The sequence below is a fragment of the Mustelus asterias genome, chromosome 3 (assembly GCF_964213995.1).
Source record: "Mustelus asterias chromosome 3, sMusAst1.hap1.1, whole genome shotgun sequence".
Lineage (NCBI taxonomy): Eukaryota > Metazoa > Chordata > Chondrichthyes > Carcharhiniformes > Triakidae > Mustelus > Mustelus asterias.
Window position 1 is genome coordinate 140521457 of NC_135803.1, and position 15051 is coordinate 140536507.

General features: G+C 42.1%; 1 long non-coding RNA gene across 1 annotated transcript; it reads right to left on the reverse strand.

The window, feature by feature from the left end:
* Positions 1-1094: 1094 nt before the first annotated feature.
* Positions 1095-10461, reverse strand: LOC144485048 (uncharacterized). The gene is made up of 3 exons (XR_013496137.1): positions 10278-10461; positions 6377-6488; positions 1095-2947 (listed from the first exon to the last, which is right to left on the reverse strand). It is a non-coding gene; the product is annotated as an uncharacterized LOC144485048 (long non-coding RNA).
* Positions 10462-15051: the final 4590 nt, after the last annotated feature.

The following is a 15051-nucleotide window of genomic DNA, read 5'->3' on the forward strand; positions in this document are numbered from 1 at the left end:
CAACTCTGGTGCGTCTGTCTTGTTGGTGGGTCAGGACATACCCAGGGATGGTGTTCATGGTGTCTGGCACATAGTCATACTCATAGAATAATACTTTATAGACAATGTCAGACTTAATTGACTCATCTGTGGGACAGTTCTCCCAATTTTGGTGCAACCCCCAGATGTTACCAAGGAGGATTTTGAAGGTTGACAGGTTTGGATTTGCCATTGTTGTTTCCAGTGCTCGAGTCAATGCCTGGTGATCAGTCCAGTTTCATTGCCTTTTGTATTAGTCTAGTTTTGTTGCCTTTTTAGACTTTGTCGTGGCTTTGATGCAACTGAGTGGCATGCTAGGCCATTTCAGAAGAGTCAATTGCTGCGGATCATATGTAAGCCAGACCAGTTGGGTTTTTATGATGATGGTAAAAGTGACCATGAAACCAAGACTGGCTTTTTAAATTCCAGATTTATTAACTGAACTTAAATTCCACCAGCCTCCATGATGGGACTCGAACCCATAGCCCCAGAGCATTAGCCCAGGCCTCTGGATTACTAAACTAGTGACATTACCACTATGCTGCTGGCACCACCTACACCACTCTGGCTCCATGTATGCCCTTTCCCCGACAAATGACCAATGTATTTATTGGCTGTGTAATGTTCTTGCATTTTGTTCCTAAATCCCTCTGTTTGTCACCACTTTTAAACCTATCTCTTGACAAATATTTTGGTCACCCTTTATACCAGCACCTTTGGCTCAACCATAATACATCTCTGAAGTTTCTTGGGCACTTTGACATTAAATGATGCTCTATAAATACAAATTGTTGGACCTTAGGATTGAAAAGCCCATAATCCCTAACTGATCTCTTCAGTTTGGATTTTATAAGGAACATCTAAAAATCATATGAGTATATATTGTGGTGTTCCTGCAAAACTGTACAAATATCTGATCTGGTACATGGTCATCCAGCAACCTGTGCTGCTACTATAGTACCTATTCTGTTGTTTGAATTATTTTACTTTGGAAGTCTGCTCATCTCCCTATTTTCTCACCCCTTCCATTATTTTGGGCATATTTGTGGGAGAGCTTTCTTGGGAAAGAATGTTCAGTTTATACATCAGCACACATGCTGTTTTTATTCTTCCTTGCCCTTCCACATAAGTTCCTGTCCAAGCGGTCCACAAATACTTGTAAGTAGAAATTTCCCATGGACATGTGTTCCCATGCCAACACACCACCTCAAGGACCATTGGGAATGGTAATAAACGCTGGTCATAAACAAGTAAAAAATAAAATGTACTGCTCAGTAATGAACACTTACCGAGAACAGAAAACTCGAAACCAAATGTCAAACGATTGTTTAAAAAGCTGGTGTAACAATAATATACTATTTATTGTACAATTAAGGCATATATAAATTATATCCAGCTGCTTTTTAGTAGATGCCTGCTTTCATACTTCACTGATGTTTCAGCCAACATGTCTTTTACTTCCATTTATTACACATACAACTGCAATTTTGAAGATAACTGATTATCTTTATCAGATGCATTGTTCAACACCTTAAAGTTTGGAATTAAATGCGCAGTGCAAATATTGATAAAAGATTTAAAATGATTGGTATGTTAGCCATTGATGAGTCTCCAGTGGTAGAATCTGAAATTTAACCCCACTGGAGTAAAATTAGCTGTAATAAAATCTACAATTAAATTGCTAGTATTTTAAAAGATTACTTTTTTAAAGTATTGTTGTTAATTAACTCTTGGTCTATTACAATTCTGAAGCCACACTTTATTTAAGAACATATGTCATTTGACCTCATAACAGGTACAGAATTGTACTATATGATTACAGGTCATACTATGTGCAATATAGAACCTACAATAGCTTCTCAGACTTATGAAAGATTACAAATTTTATCTATGGTGCAGTCACCAATCTTGTTCAAATGTCCTTGCTGTGTGTTGGTAATAAGTGCAGTAGCTAGTTACTGAACTGTAACAAGATTGATGTTTCTAAACTTAAATTCCACGTCTATGTAAATGTATAGATCTTTACTTTGTTAAATCAAAGCACCCGAAGAGGTTTGTTGAACAATTGTTTTTGAAAGTTGAAAGGTCTTTATTGTAAATTAATTGTTCAGCAATGGTTTGATCAGGCCAATCTTTATGGAGAGGTTATGAATGAACTTGAATATCTTGTGCCATCTCAGAACATTGGACTCTTGTGATATTACAGGTGTGGGAAGAGAAAATGCACAGCAGGTCAACCAGCATCCAAGCAATGGCTGAACATTTTGAATTGGTTGTCATCTGAGTTCCTGTTCTCTTAATGGGCATCCTCACGCAATAATCTATGTAACGTTTTGGTCAGCTATGCATTTTCTGAACTTCCCATCTCCATCATTTATGGCATTTCAAATTTAACTATATAAGTACGCTTGGCTAGTTCCAAAATCTAGGCTGCTTCAACATAGTGTCTTACATACACCTGTCAGTTTTGAACTATTTAAATAGCCAAAATCACATTGATAGACAATTAGTGTAAAGTAGATACCTAGAGCAATTCTCAAACTACTATATAAAATTCATCATGCTTGCTTAATAAGACATCTACAATGGTTTCCTCTTTTTTTCACTATTTAACTTGGTTTTCAGACGTCTTTTTTGTTTCTTAATGCTGTTCAGCTGAGCTGGGCTTCCAGTATTGAGAACCTCTTCCTGTTGTTTGACAATTGAGGGAACCGAGTGTTGTGCAAAATCACTTTGTTTAAAGCCAGGGGTGCCAATCACTCCAGTTTCTGCATCCCAAACGAACCCAGTCACTCGGATGAGGTACTTGTAGCTGGTGTACGACCATCCTGGGCAATGAACATCCGGTCTATTTGTTCTCACTATTGTGTAGTTGCAGCCAACACGGACCCTTTCACATCCAATTGGCCAGGCTGAAGGCCTCATTGGTCTGTGGTGAATAACAAATTAGTAAATTATTATAGGAGGAAACTGCAAATTACATGTTTTAATCCGTTGGAGAACGGATTGTAATTTTAAAATGTTTAAGTGGCATTTGAAATCCTCAATCTAATACCAGACTTAAAAAAATTAATAACTGCATAAATGTATTAATTGTTCAGAGAATATTGATTCATAAATATCTTGACTGAGGTATTGTGTAAATGCTTAGTTTCAAACTTAAAGCAATTAGATATTGACAACTTTCAGAAACTAATAGGGGCGGCATGGTGGCACAGTGGTTAGCACTGTTGCCTCACAGCACAAGGGACCCGGGTTCAATTCCAGCCTTGTGTAACTGTCTGTGAGGAGTTTGCACATTCTCCCCGTGTCTGTGTGGGTTTCCTCCAGATGCTCCGGTTTCCTACCACAGTCCAAAGATGTGCGGGTTAGGTTGATTGGCCATACTATCTTGACCCAAGTGGCAGGGGGATTAGCAGGGTAAATGTGTGGGGTTATGGGAATAGGGCCTGGGTGGGATGTGGTCGGTACAATCTAACCCAATTGTTCATCAGTGAGGACATTTGCAATGGCAAGTGAAGATATGCATGCTACACACAATAAACAATCATGGAGAAATGTATAAGTATTTGTATGAATTGTAACACAGGACAGTATTCAAAGCTTTGCAGCTCTTGTGATGTTAGCTGTTCAATTGGATCCATTGGATGGTGAGTATATATAACTTATATAACATCAATTATTGAAATGCCTCAAGATGCTTCAAAATAACATAAAACAAAATGTAATACTGAGTCACTTAAGGCGTTATCAAATCTGAATACCAAAATTTAGAGAGTGCCTTAAAGGAAGCAAGTGAGGTAGAGGGATGTAGGGAGAAATCCAAAGCTTTGCTTCTCGGCAACTGAAAGTGACCACCAATGGTGGAATGATTAAAATTGGGGATGCACAAGAGGCCAGAATTGGATGAGTGCAGTTATCTGAGTAGTGAAAGGCTGGAGGAGATTAGAGATAGGGAGGAGCATGGTCAAAGGGATTTGAAAATGAGGAGACTTTTGAAATCAAAACGTTGCTTGACTGGGAGGCATGCAGGTCAGTGAGATTAGGGGTGTTGGGTAAATGGGATATGGTGCGTATTAAAACATGGGTGGTAAAGTTTTGGATGACTAATTTTATGGAAGGTAGAATTGTGATATATAGGGCTGAATTTTCACTTGGCTATGGAGGTCTATTTTGGTGTGTGAATGGCCACACTGATTCTTTGGAGAAGTTCTGATTTTCTTCTATATTCCAGATCCTGTGCTATTTTCCTTTCACCTTTTTTGCAGATCGGGAATGCCTAGTGTGCAGAATGTACACCCACCCCCTTTGAGAATGTGTCCAGATTTTAAATGGAGGCTGGAAATCACATTTCCTCCACACCATTTCCACCTGGTACTCTGGGTGTTTAGAAGCCCATTGCCAAGCTTGAAAGTTTGTGAAGAAAATGGAAAACCTGCTAGGAGTCAGGAATATTCTGCAAAGTCTAAAGTGGGTTGACATTTTCAAATGTCACTATTGAGTCCTATAGTGTAATGTAGATATGATTTTAATGCAGTAATTCACAGTGGGATATGTCGTACAAAGGTAAGTAGACTTTTACATTGATCAGCATTGTGTAATTTTTCACATGCATTCCAGTACTTTTCCCACAGAGGAATTGTAATGTATTTTTTAAAAAAGGTCCTCTGTTCTTAGGTTTTGTGCTCTGATTTAGACTGGCAAATCTGGCTGTTTTATTTTTAAACAAATCCCTACTGATGAAAATAGAAAAAAATGGTTTGTGCCTGCTCCCGCTCCATTGATTGTCAGAATTGATTATTTGTTCTGTCAGTGGAGCCTAAAGCTTTTGTTATAAAAACTGGTCCATTTTTAAAGCTTGGCTGGGTTTCAAAAGCTTAAATTCAGCAGGTTTTATTGATCCAAAAACTGTTGAAATGTTTAGGAACCTATAATAGATATGTTTTGTGGTTTCATGTTTGTTTACTAATTGACATTTAATGGATTAAACATTCCGCCTCCCTTGGAATTTTGGGTCACGTATCAACGATAGTGAGTTTGAATTCCAGATTTTCTTTGATAATTGGCAGTTTAATGATTTTAAATTTAACCCGTTCACCTCTGCACCCATACTCCTCATGCACTGCATTGTGGCTCTCACAATGCATTGCACACCTGACCCATGTAAAATGATGAAAATTCCTCAGTCATACAAGAGTTGTGTGTGTATTTTGAGAGCTCAAAGTGCACAGGCCTGAGCCGGGATGAAAATTTGGCCCAATTTATCACAATTGTGTACGACAAGTGGGATAAACTGGAGGGTTTTTACTGGTCTGTTCATATGTTAGTATCTTCATTTATTGTAATCCAATGTCCCTGTATACTTAAATTCTTTATAAAACAAGAATTAACTTCAACTTTAATTATGTATTGTAGACAAAATGAAGATTTCAATACCAATTGTTTGAAGAATAAAAGTATTAAAAATGAGCATGTTTAACCTGTACTGGAAGATAGTGCGATATATTGTCTGTTACTAATGGGTGATGGACAAATTGATTTGCACACCTTCCAGGGTTAGGTAGCATACCAGACATATTTAGGAAAGGGGAATGAAGAAAGGTCACTGGAGTCAAGAGCACAGCCATGATTTTCTCACATGATTAATTCTTAATCGTAGCCAGATTGTGTGGAAGGGAAGGTGAACATCTCAGCTCTGGCCTGTTTTTATGCAATTTCTGATTGGTTGCAGAATGGCAGCCATTGACCAATACCCAAGTTTAAAACAGAACTTTAGGGTTGGAAATTATAGTGTAAAAAATCTGAAAAGGGAGAGGTAAAGTGAAAATGCATGGCATAGAGAAGGGAGTAATTAATCAAACGTAGAAACTGCACAGTAGTGGGAACATATGACCACGGACAAAGGTTTATTTTGATGTAATCTTGCTCCACTCTCCAGCCTACTTCAGACTTTCAGCCCATACCACACTCTTTGGGCCGACAACATGGAACTTTTGAGTATTCTCTCCATTCACTCTAGTAGCAATACCTTCAGCAACCTCTACCACTCTCTGGAACTTTCTTCTCCGAGGCAAGGCAGAGATGGTTTAAGAACGCTTCTTGACACTATTGTTTCAACTTAAGATTTTGGTCATTTCTAACTCTTGCACTGTAGCTTATTGTCCAATCATTTAATGTATATTCCTCGTCTTCACTCTCCCTGTGAAAGGGTCTTGTGATCCTTTCCACACTAAAGCGTTTTATAATTCCAAGTTATGAAATTGTAGATGTATTTGCAAGGGACAAACTTTGTCCTTTTTGGAAGTTTGATTGGGTGAGTTTTACATTTTGTATGTGGGTAAAAATAGTGCTTACTCACGTCTCACATTCTTGGAAGAGATCTTTGCCCAACTGCAAACAGCGGCAATGTTTACAACCCAGCGACGGCGGTTCCTGCCATTGATTCCCCACCAGGCTTGGTGAGCAGCGGGCTGGAAAGAACACAGGAGTGCATTAAAATAATCACATTCAAAACCAGGCCGAATTATAACATTGTTTCAGCTTGCAATCGTATTGAGGATTACAGTACACTAACTAACTGCATTAAAAATCAAGCTGTAATGGAGTCGCATTCAAGACCAGTTTGCATAACACACTGTAACCTTTCCACTTTGGAATGCTTGGGACCAAGTCGTTTCTGGATTTCAGAATTATAAAATGATATCAATGCCTTACAAACAAGTTTGTGAACAAAAACAGAAAATGCTGGAAAATCTGAGCAGGTGTGAACCTGAAAACATGGTTGATAACACAGTGTAAAGCAATATTTTAAAATGTTATTTTAAAATCTGACTATTTTCCACGATGTGGAGATGCCGGCGTTGGACTTTAACCTGGTGTTGTGAGACTTCTTACTGTATTTTCCACGATCCCCGAGTTACTTGGTCTGCCCAAAATAATTCTGGACAACTGTTTTTTCCGAACAATAGATTTCCAGACTACAGAGGTTACAGTGCAGTGCAATTTTATTCGGAACTTACCGCAAATTAGGGGATCACATACCAAGATGTTCTGCGGCTGGTGCCAATACAATTAGGGTTACACTCGAGGATGGAACCGGCAAACCTAGGGTCTCTGTCCCCAGCACTATTGAAATGTTAACGCAAGAACTACATTCAAACCAAAGTCAATGTTATTGTGTTAAACAGTATTCTCCGCCACTGAGAGTATGGTCTTTTATCTTTTGTAATATCTCCCAACTATTAATCACACGATCCTCCTTTGCATAGCTTTCTGAGGCTGCCTGCCCTCCTTTCCACTCTTCCCTTCTTGATCATAACCAGAACATTTCTAGCAATGATTTCTTCCTCAGAACTGGAAACCACCACCACATTAGCCACCCCCCCTCTCCCCCCTTCATCTCATTGCTAACCCGAAGCAACATAATCTCCAGTCTTGAGAGTCAGTTTCTATGTGGACACCAATCACATCCAGTTTCGCTCCTCTCAATTCTGCATTACCTCATTGCTACCGGTTGATTTTTCAGCATTAGTCCTGGGCAGGTTGTTATTTCCTCCCGCTAGATATTGACAAACAGAAGCCGTCATCTTTAGCTCCAAACACAGATTCTTCCCATCCCGCCGGTTCCATCCCTCCCCAGTCAGTCAGAACCCATACAGTTCATGTGGATCTCCTATTGAAATTTCCAACTCCATACCCCTTCTATCACCACAAAAAACATCTAGTTCCACCTCCATGACATTGTCCCCCCTATTGGCCCGTCCTCAGGCCATGTAGTACTGACAAATGGAGACTTATTGTTCACCCTTGGCCTCACTGGGATATATGGGAATTCAGTCCTCCAAAACCAAAATTAAAATGTTCAGTCTTATTTTAAGCTCCCCCCCTCCCCCTCCATGATGTTCCCCACGCATATCTCCAGCCTCCTCCATCCACTCTTCAGCATCAAGTCTTTCCCCTCTCCCACAATCACTGGTGTTGTTGTCTTCAACTGGGTGGGCCTCATGCTATGAAATTCCTTCCATAATTTTCACAATGTTATATCTGGCCAAAGTTTATGCTTCCAATCTCTCTCTCTCGCTCCCCCCATTTGCTAGTTATACCTTTTTCCTTATAATTGTTATGTTGTACTAATGTTTGTCACTTTGTAGATTATGATTTGTAATTGGAGGTGTATTGAGAGGGCAATGCCCTGGAAAACTATGACAGTTAGTGAACCCTTCCGAAATAGAAGATAGTAACTGATAAATGGATGGCGTTAGCCATTGGTAATGTTTTTTTTTACATTTGTTCTTTGTGTATTTGTAATTGTTTTGTATTAACGTATTTGTAATAAACAAAAAGAAACCCCGAAGCATCATTAAAGACAGCGATATAACTGCACAGCATAAAGCGACTACTCGTGACTATTTTTATTATACCTCTGAGGAAAGGGACACGAACTCGAATAAGGACAGTTTTAAACACTTATCCCTTCCCGTGTAAACCCTCATAGATCCCGCTCAGAACTAGGAGGCAATTTCTTTTTTTTAGTGAATGGAGACTGGCTTCATATTTCATTTCTTCAGTCAGTAGAAGATTAAATATGTCGAGATTCACTTGCAGTGACAATGCGGAACATTGCGATGGCCACGGTGATAGATGGAGAGTTAGAAGAATGGTTCTATGTTTGTTTTAGTTACCTTTTATGGTTTTACAATCCAGGGTTATGGGGATAAAGCGGGAAAGTGGAGTTGAGGATGATCATATTAGATATGATCTCATTGAATGGCGGAACAGACTCGATGGGCTGAATGACCTACTCATTCTGCTCCGATGTCTTGCACGGTCTTATAATTCTCTTTTACTCTGATATTGCCACCTGGGTCATAAAAGGTGGTTAAGTGTTAGGTCTTCAAAAATCTCTAACAATCTCTTTGGCAGATGGAAGGGGGTGGGGGCGGGGCGGGTAGCACTCCTCCCTAACCAGTCCAGCCGCCCTTCTGTCCTCTTTTATGAGCTTAAGTTTTCAGACTGCATGTTGTTATATATTGGAGCACCAACCAGACAGAGCCCCTTGGGATTATGTCCTCGTAAATGAAGAATAACGCTCCTGTCACCCAGTATTGGTTTTATGAATGTGAAGAAGTCATATTAACTCGAGCTGTGTTTCTCTCTCTCCACATGTGTTGCCAGACCCGTTGAGTTTTCCAGCATTTTCTATTTTTATTTAGTTTTACGGTGCCGCGGACAGCACATCTTGTTTGTAGTTTCCGCTTGCAGCATCCAGTCAATGCAGGGAAGCAAATAGAAGGCTGATGTCCACCTAGATAGAATGACATGATTTCCCAGAGGCTGCACAATGCATTGACCCTTACACTCGGTTCAATTCTGATAATTATACAGAAGAAAAACAGGCTCTGCAGGGAAAGGACGGTAGAGAGTTCAGGCGAGTAAGGGATGAGCTATAAAGCCGGGTTACAACGTTACCAACTCTGCGGTCTAGGCAAAAGGGGACAAAGTGGTGAGGGGTACCTTATTAGAGGTACACTAAAATTGTAAAATATTCAGCCCAGAGGATTGGCATTTCACCAGGAGCACGGGGCAGAAATGTAAACAAGTGAAAGCAAAACTACAACCTGTTGAGAAGAATTTCTATCAGTTTCAAACATTTGACTAATCATAGGGAGAGGATAGAACCAACGTTTCCAGTCTAGATGACGCTTCAGAGCTCTGACGAAGGATCATCTCGACTCAAAACATTGGCTCTATTCCCTCTCCACAGATGCTGTCAGACCTGTTGAGATTTTCCAGCATTTTCTGTTTTTGTTTCAGATTCCAGCATCCGCAGTATTTTGCTCTTATTTGACTAATGGTGTCCGGGTGCAGGAGAGGCAAAACATTTGTGCAACCCCCAACTCATTTTAATATTCTTTTAAATTATAATTTAAAAGAAGTTTAATTCTATCCGGTGGTACATGCTGTAGCTCTATACGCTCCTGTCCAAAGGAAGATTCGCTACTGCTTTGCTCTCTTCCATCTGGTTCACTCGAGGACATGTCCTTTTTTTAACAGCAAACCTCAGTAGAATTCAAACTCTTCTAACAATCTGAATAGTTCCAGAGATCGGATTTAAGATGGATTACAGACCCTGGGCTTTTGAGAGTTCATGCTCCAATTTACTTGGGAGCACTGAGCTACTGCATTTAGCGATTAAAGTTGCCTCTTCCTGAATAATTCACACTTGCGACATGCGGTTGATGCTAACTTTGCAAACTTACCCAAATCCGTCCCCAGCAGCAACCCGTGCGTTGTCCGAGTCAACACACAGAGCAGCAGATAAACAAGCATCCGGAAATTAGTCATCTTGACCGAGCACTGACCGAGGCTTCTCTGTCCGGGGAATAGCAGAGACTGGGAAGGAAGTTGAAGCCCTGTGATTTGTTGTAGTGAGGCTGATTCTCTGCTTGATGCAGAGAGCTTTTAAATATTTGAACGAGGCTCTCAGGTTAGGGCTGTTACATCATCGGAATGTATGATAAGTCAAAACAGGAGGAGTCTGGAGGTACACTGACAAGGGTGAAATAGGATTAAGAACAGAACGGACTTCCCACATTAATTTGCCATATTTTAAAACAGCGTGGTCACTAAACAATGGATTTTGTTTGCTGTTAACTCAGGTGCTTCAGGCTATCTTGACTAAACTGGAATTTCCTTGCTCTTAACTAAAGTCCATCTACACCTTCCATCAAGCCGAGAAGTTTGTACCATTGCTCAATCAATGAAACTACAAAGTGTTAATAATGACCCAATCACACAACAACCAAACAGCTTTGGTTTGATATTTGCAACCAAAGGTACCCAGTAGATAGAGTCAGTTAAGGAAAGCCCAGTGGGTAAGGAAAATACCTAGGGCAGTGTTTTAAAGTTAGGACCAGTTATCACAGAATCACAGATTACTACAGTGCAGAAGAGGCCCTTCGGCCCATCAAATCTGCATGGATGCATGAAAGGCCCTGACCTGCCCACCTAATCCCACTTGCTAGAACTTGGCCCATAGCCTTGAATGTTATGGCGTGTCAAGTACTCATCCAGGTGCTTTTTAAAGGATGTGAGGCATCCGCCTCCACCACCTTCCCAGGCAGTGCATTCCAGACCATCACCACCCTCTGAGTAAAACGTTTTTCCTCAAATCCCCCCTAAAACTCACACCCCTCATATTTAACTTGTGTCCCCTCGTAACTGACCTTTCAACGAAGAGGAACAGCTGCTCCCTATCCACCCTGCCCATGCCCCTCATAATCTTGAACACCTCAATTAGATCACCCCTCAGTCTTCTCTGCTCCAGAGAAAACAACCCAAGCCTATCCAATCTCTCTTTATTAACTTAAATGTTCCATCCCAGGCAAACACCCTGGTGAATCTCCTCTGCACCCCCTCCAGTGCGTTCATTTCCTTCCTATAATGTGGTGACCAGAACTGCACTCAATGCTCCAGCTGTGGCCTCACCAAAGTTCTACACAACTCCTGGTTTTGTAATCTATGCCTTGATTGATAAAGGCAAGTGTCCCATATGCCTTTTTCACCACCCTCTAAATCTGCCTTTCTGCCTTCAGAGATCCATGAGCAAACACGCCAAGGTCCCTTTGTTCTTCGGAACTTCCCAGTGTCAGATCTTTCATGGTATACATCGTTGTCAAATTACTCCTTCCAAAGTGCATCACCTCACACTTTTCAGGGTTAAATTCCCTCTGCCACTTATCCGCCCATTTGACCATCTTGTCTATATCTTCCTGTAACCCAAGACACTCAACCTCACTGTTAACCACCTGGCCAATACTTGTGTCATCGGCAAACTTACTGATCCTACCCCCCACATAGTCATCTATGTAATTTATATAAATGACAAACAATAGGGGGCCTAGCATGGACCCCTGTGGTACGCCACTGGTCACTGGCCTCGAGTCACTAAAGCAGCCATCTGTCACCACCCTCTGTCTCCTACCACTAAGCCAATTATGAATCCACCTTGTCAGATCACCCAGTATCCCATGTGTATTAGCCTTCTTAACAAGTCTCCCATGTGGGATTTTGTCAAAGGCTTTGCTGAAATCCATGTAAACTACATCAACCACACTACTCTCATCCACACACTTCATTACATGCTCAAAAAATTCAATCAAATTTGTTAGGCATGACCTCCCTCTGACAAAACCATGCTCATTATCCCTGATCAAACTTTGCCTCTCCAAATGGAGATAGATTCTCTCCTTCAGAATCTTCTCCAGTAGTTTCCCAACCACAGATGTGAGACTCACTGGTCTGTAGTCCTCTGGCTTGTCTCTACAACTTTTCTTAAATAGTGAGACCACATTAGCTGTTCTCCAGTCCTCTGGCACCCCGAAAAACGTTTTACTCAGAGGGTGGTGATGGTCTGGAATGCACTGCCTGGGAAGGTGGTGGAGGCGGATGCCTCACATCCTTTAAAAAGCACCTGGATGAGTACTTGACACGCCATAACATTCAAGGCTATGGGCCAAGTTCTAGCAAGTGGGATTAGGTGGGCAGGTCAGGGCCTTTCATGCATCCATGCAGATTTGATGGGCCGAAGGGCCTCTTCTGCACTGTAGTAATCTGTGATTCTGTGATAACTGGTCCTAACTTTAAAACACTGCCCTAGTTTTTTCCTTACCCACTGGGCTTCCATTCCCTTCCATCCCACCATCAGACACACCATGGACTACTCTCTGGAATCGGTTGCATTCTTGGACACACGCATCTCCATTAAGGACGGTCACCTCAGCACCTCACTGTACCGCAAGCCCACGGATAACCTCATGATGCTCCACTTCTCCAGCTTCCACCCTAAACACGTAAAAGAAGCCATCCCCTACGGACAAGCCCTCCGAATACACAGGATCTGCTCGGATGAGGAGGATCGCAACAGACACCTCCAGACGCTGAAAGATGCCCTCATAAGAACAGGATATGGCGCTCGACTCATCGATCAACAGTTCCGACACGCCACAGTGAAAAACCGCACCGACCTCCTCAGAAGACAAACACAGGACACGGTGGACAGAGTACCCTTCGTCGTCCAGTACTTCCCCGGAGCGGAGAAGCTACGGCATCTCCTCCGGAGCCCTCAACATGTCATTGATGAAGACGAACATCTCGCCAAGGCCATCCCCGCACCCCCACTTCTTGCCTTCAAACAACCACGCAACCTCAAACAGACCATTGTCCGCAGCAAACTACCCAGCCTTCAGGAGAACAGTGACCACGACACCACACAACCCTGCCACAGCAACTCTGCAAGACGTGCCGGATCATCGACACGGATGCCATCATCTCACGTGAGAACACCATCTACCAGGTACACGGTACCTACTCTTGCAACTCGGCCAACTTTGTCTACCTGATACGCTGCAAGAAAGGATGTCCTGAGGCATGGTACATTGGGGAAACCATGCAGACGCTACGACAACGGATGAATGAACACCGCTCGACAATCACCAGGCAAGACTGTTCTCTTCCTGTGGGGGAGCACTTCAGCAGTCACGGGCATTCAGCGTTGGATCTTCAGGTAAGCGTTCTCCAAGGTGGCCTTCACGACACACGACAGCGCAGAGTCGCTGAGCAGAAACTGATAGCCAAGTTCCGCACACATGAGGACGGCCTAAACGGGATGTTGGATTTATGTCACATTATCAGTAACCCCCACAGCTTGCCTCCTTGGCTTGCAGAATTTCACTGGCTGTTCTGTCTGGAGACAATACACATCTCTTTAACCTGTGTTGAATGCTCCCTCCACCCACATTGTCTGTACATTTAAGACCTGGCTGGCTGTAGAGATTTGCATTCTAATCAGTATTCTGTAATTTGATTTCTGTGTCGGTTTGCACTGTTTGAGAACAGATAACCATTCCATCTGACGAAGGGGCAGCGCTCCGAAAGCTTATGGTATTTGCTACCAAATAAACCTGTTGGACTTTAACCTGGTGTTGTGAGACTTCTTACTGTGCTTACCCCAGTCCAACGCCGGCATCTCCACATCATGACCTCCCTGGTGGCCAGGGAGGAACTAAAAATTTAGGTCGGGCCCCTGCAATTTCCTCCCTTGCCTCCCACAACAGCCTGGGACACAATTCAGCTGGACTTGGAGATTCGTCCACTTTTAAACCCGCCAATGCCTCCAAAACCTTATCACTCCCTATGATAATTTTCTCTAGAGCCTCACAGTCTCCCCCCCCCCCCCCCCCCCCCCCACCACCCCCCACCCCAAGTTCCATAACTACCTCCTCATTCTCATGGGTGAAGACAAATATGAAATATTCATTTAACACCCTACCAATGTCCTCTGCCTCCACCCACAGATTTTCCCCTTGATCCCTCATGGGCCCTACTCTTTCCTTGGTTATCCTCTTCCCATTGATATACTTCTAGAATATCTTAGGATTTTCCCTACTTTTACCAGCCATATCCCCTCTTTGCTTTGTTATGGAACATCCAGTCAATTATGTGGATAACTAAAACTGCAGAACATTGATTGTAAGATGGAGTTTAATGTGGATTTTGGCAGAAAAAATAGAAAGGCAAATTATTACCTCAATGGAAAGCCGATTCAAAATGCATCCAGTCAGCGGGATCTGGGTGTCTATGTTCACGAATCACTAAAGTCGGTGTGTGGGTGCAGCGCGTAATAAAAGGCAAATGGGATGTTGGCATTTATTGCAAAGGGACTGGAGTATAAAAGAGAAATGTTGTTGCAGTTGTATAGGATGTTGGTGAGACCACATCTGGAGTATTGTATTCAGTTTTGGTCTCCTTATTTGAGGGAGGATGTGGTGGCATTGGAGGCAGTTTAGAGGAGTTCACCAGACTGATTCCGGGGATAAAAGGGTTGTTGCACGAGGAGAGATTAAACAATTTGGGCTCATACTCACTGAAGTTCAGAAGGATGAGAAGGGATCCGATCGAGGTATATAAAATTTTAAAAGGGATTAATAATGTAAATATAGACCGAATGTTTCCTGTTATGGGGCAATATTGAAC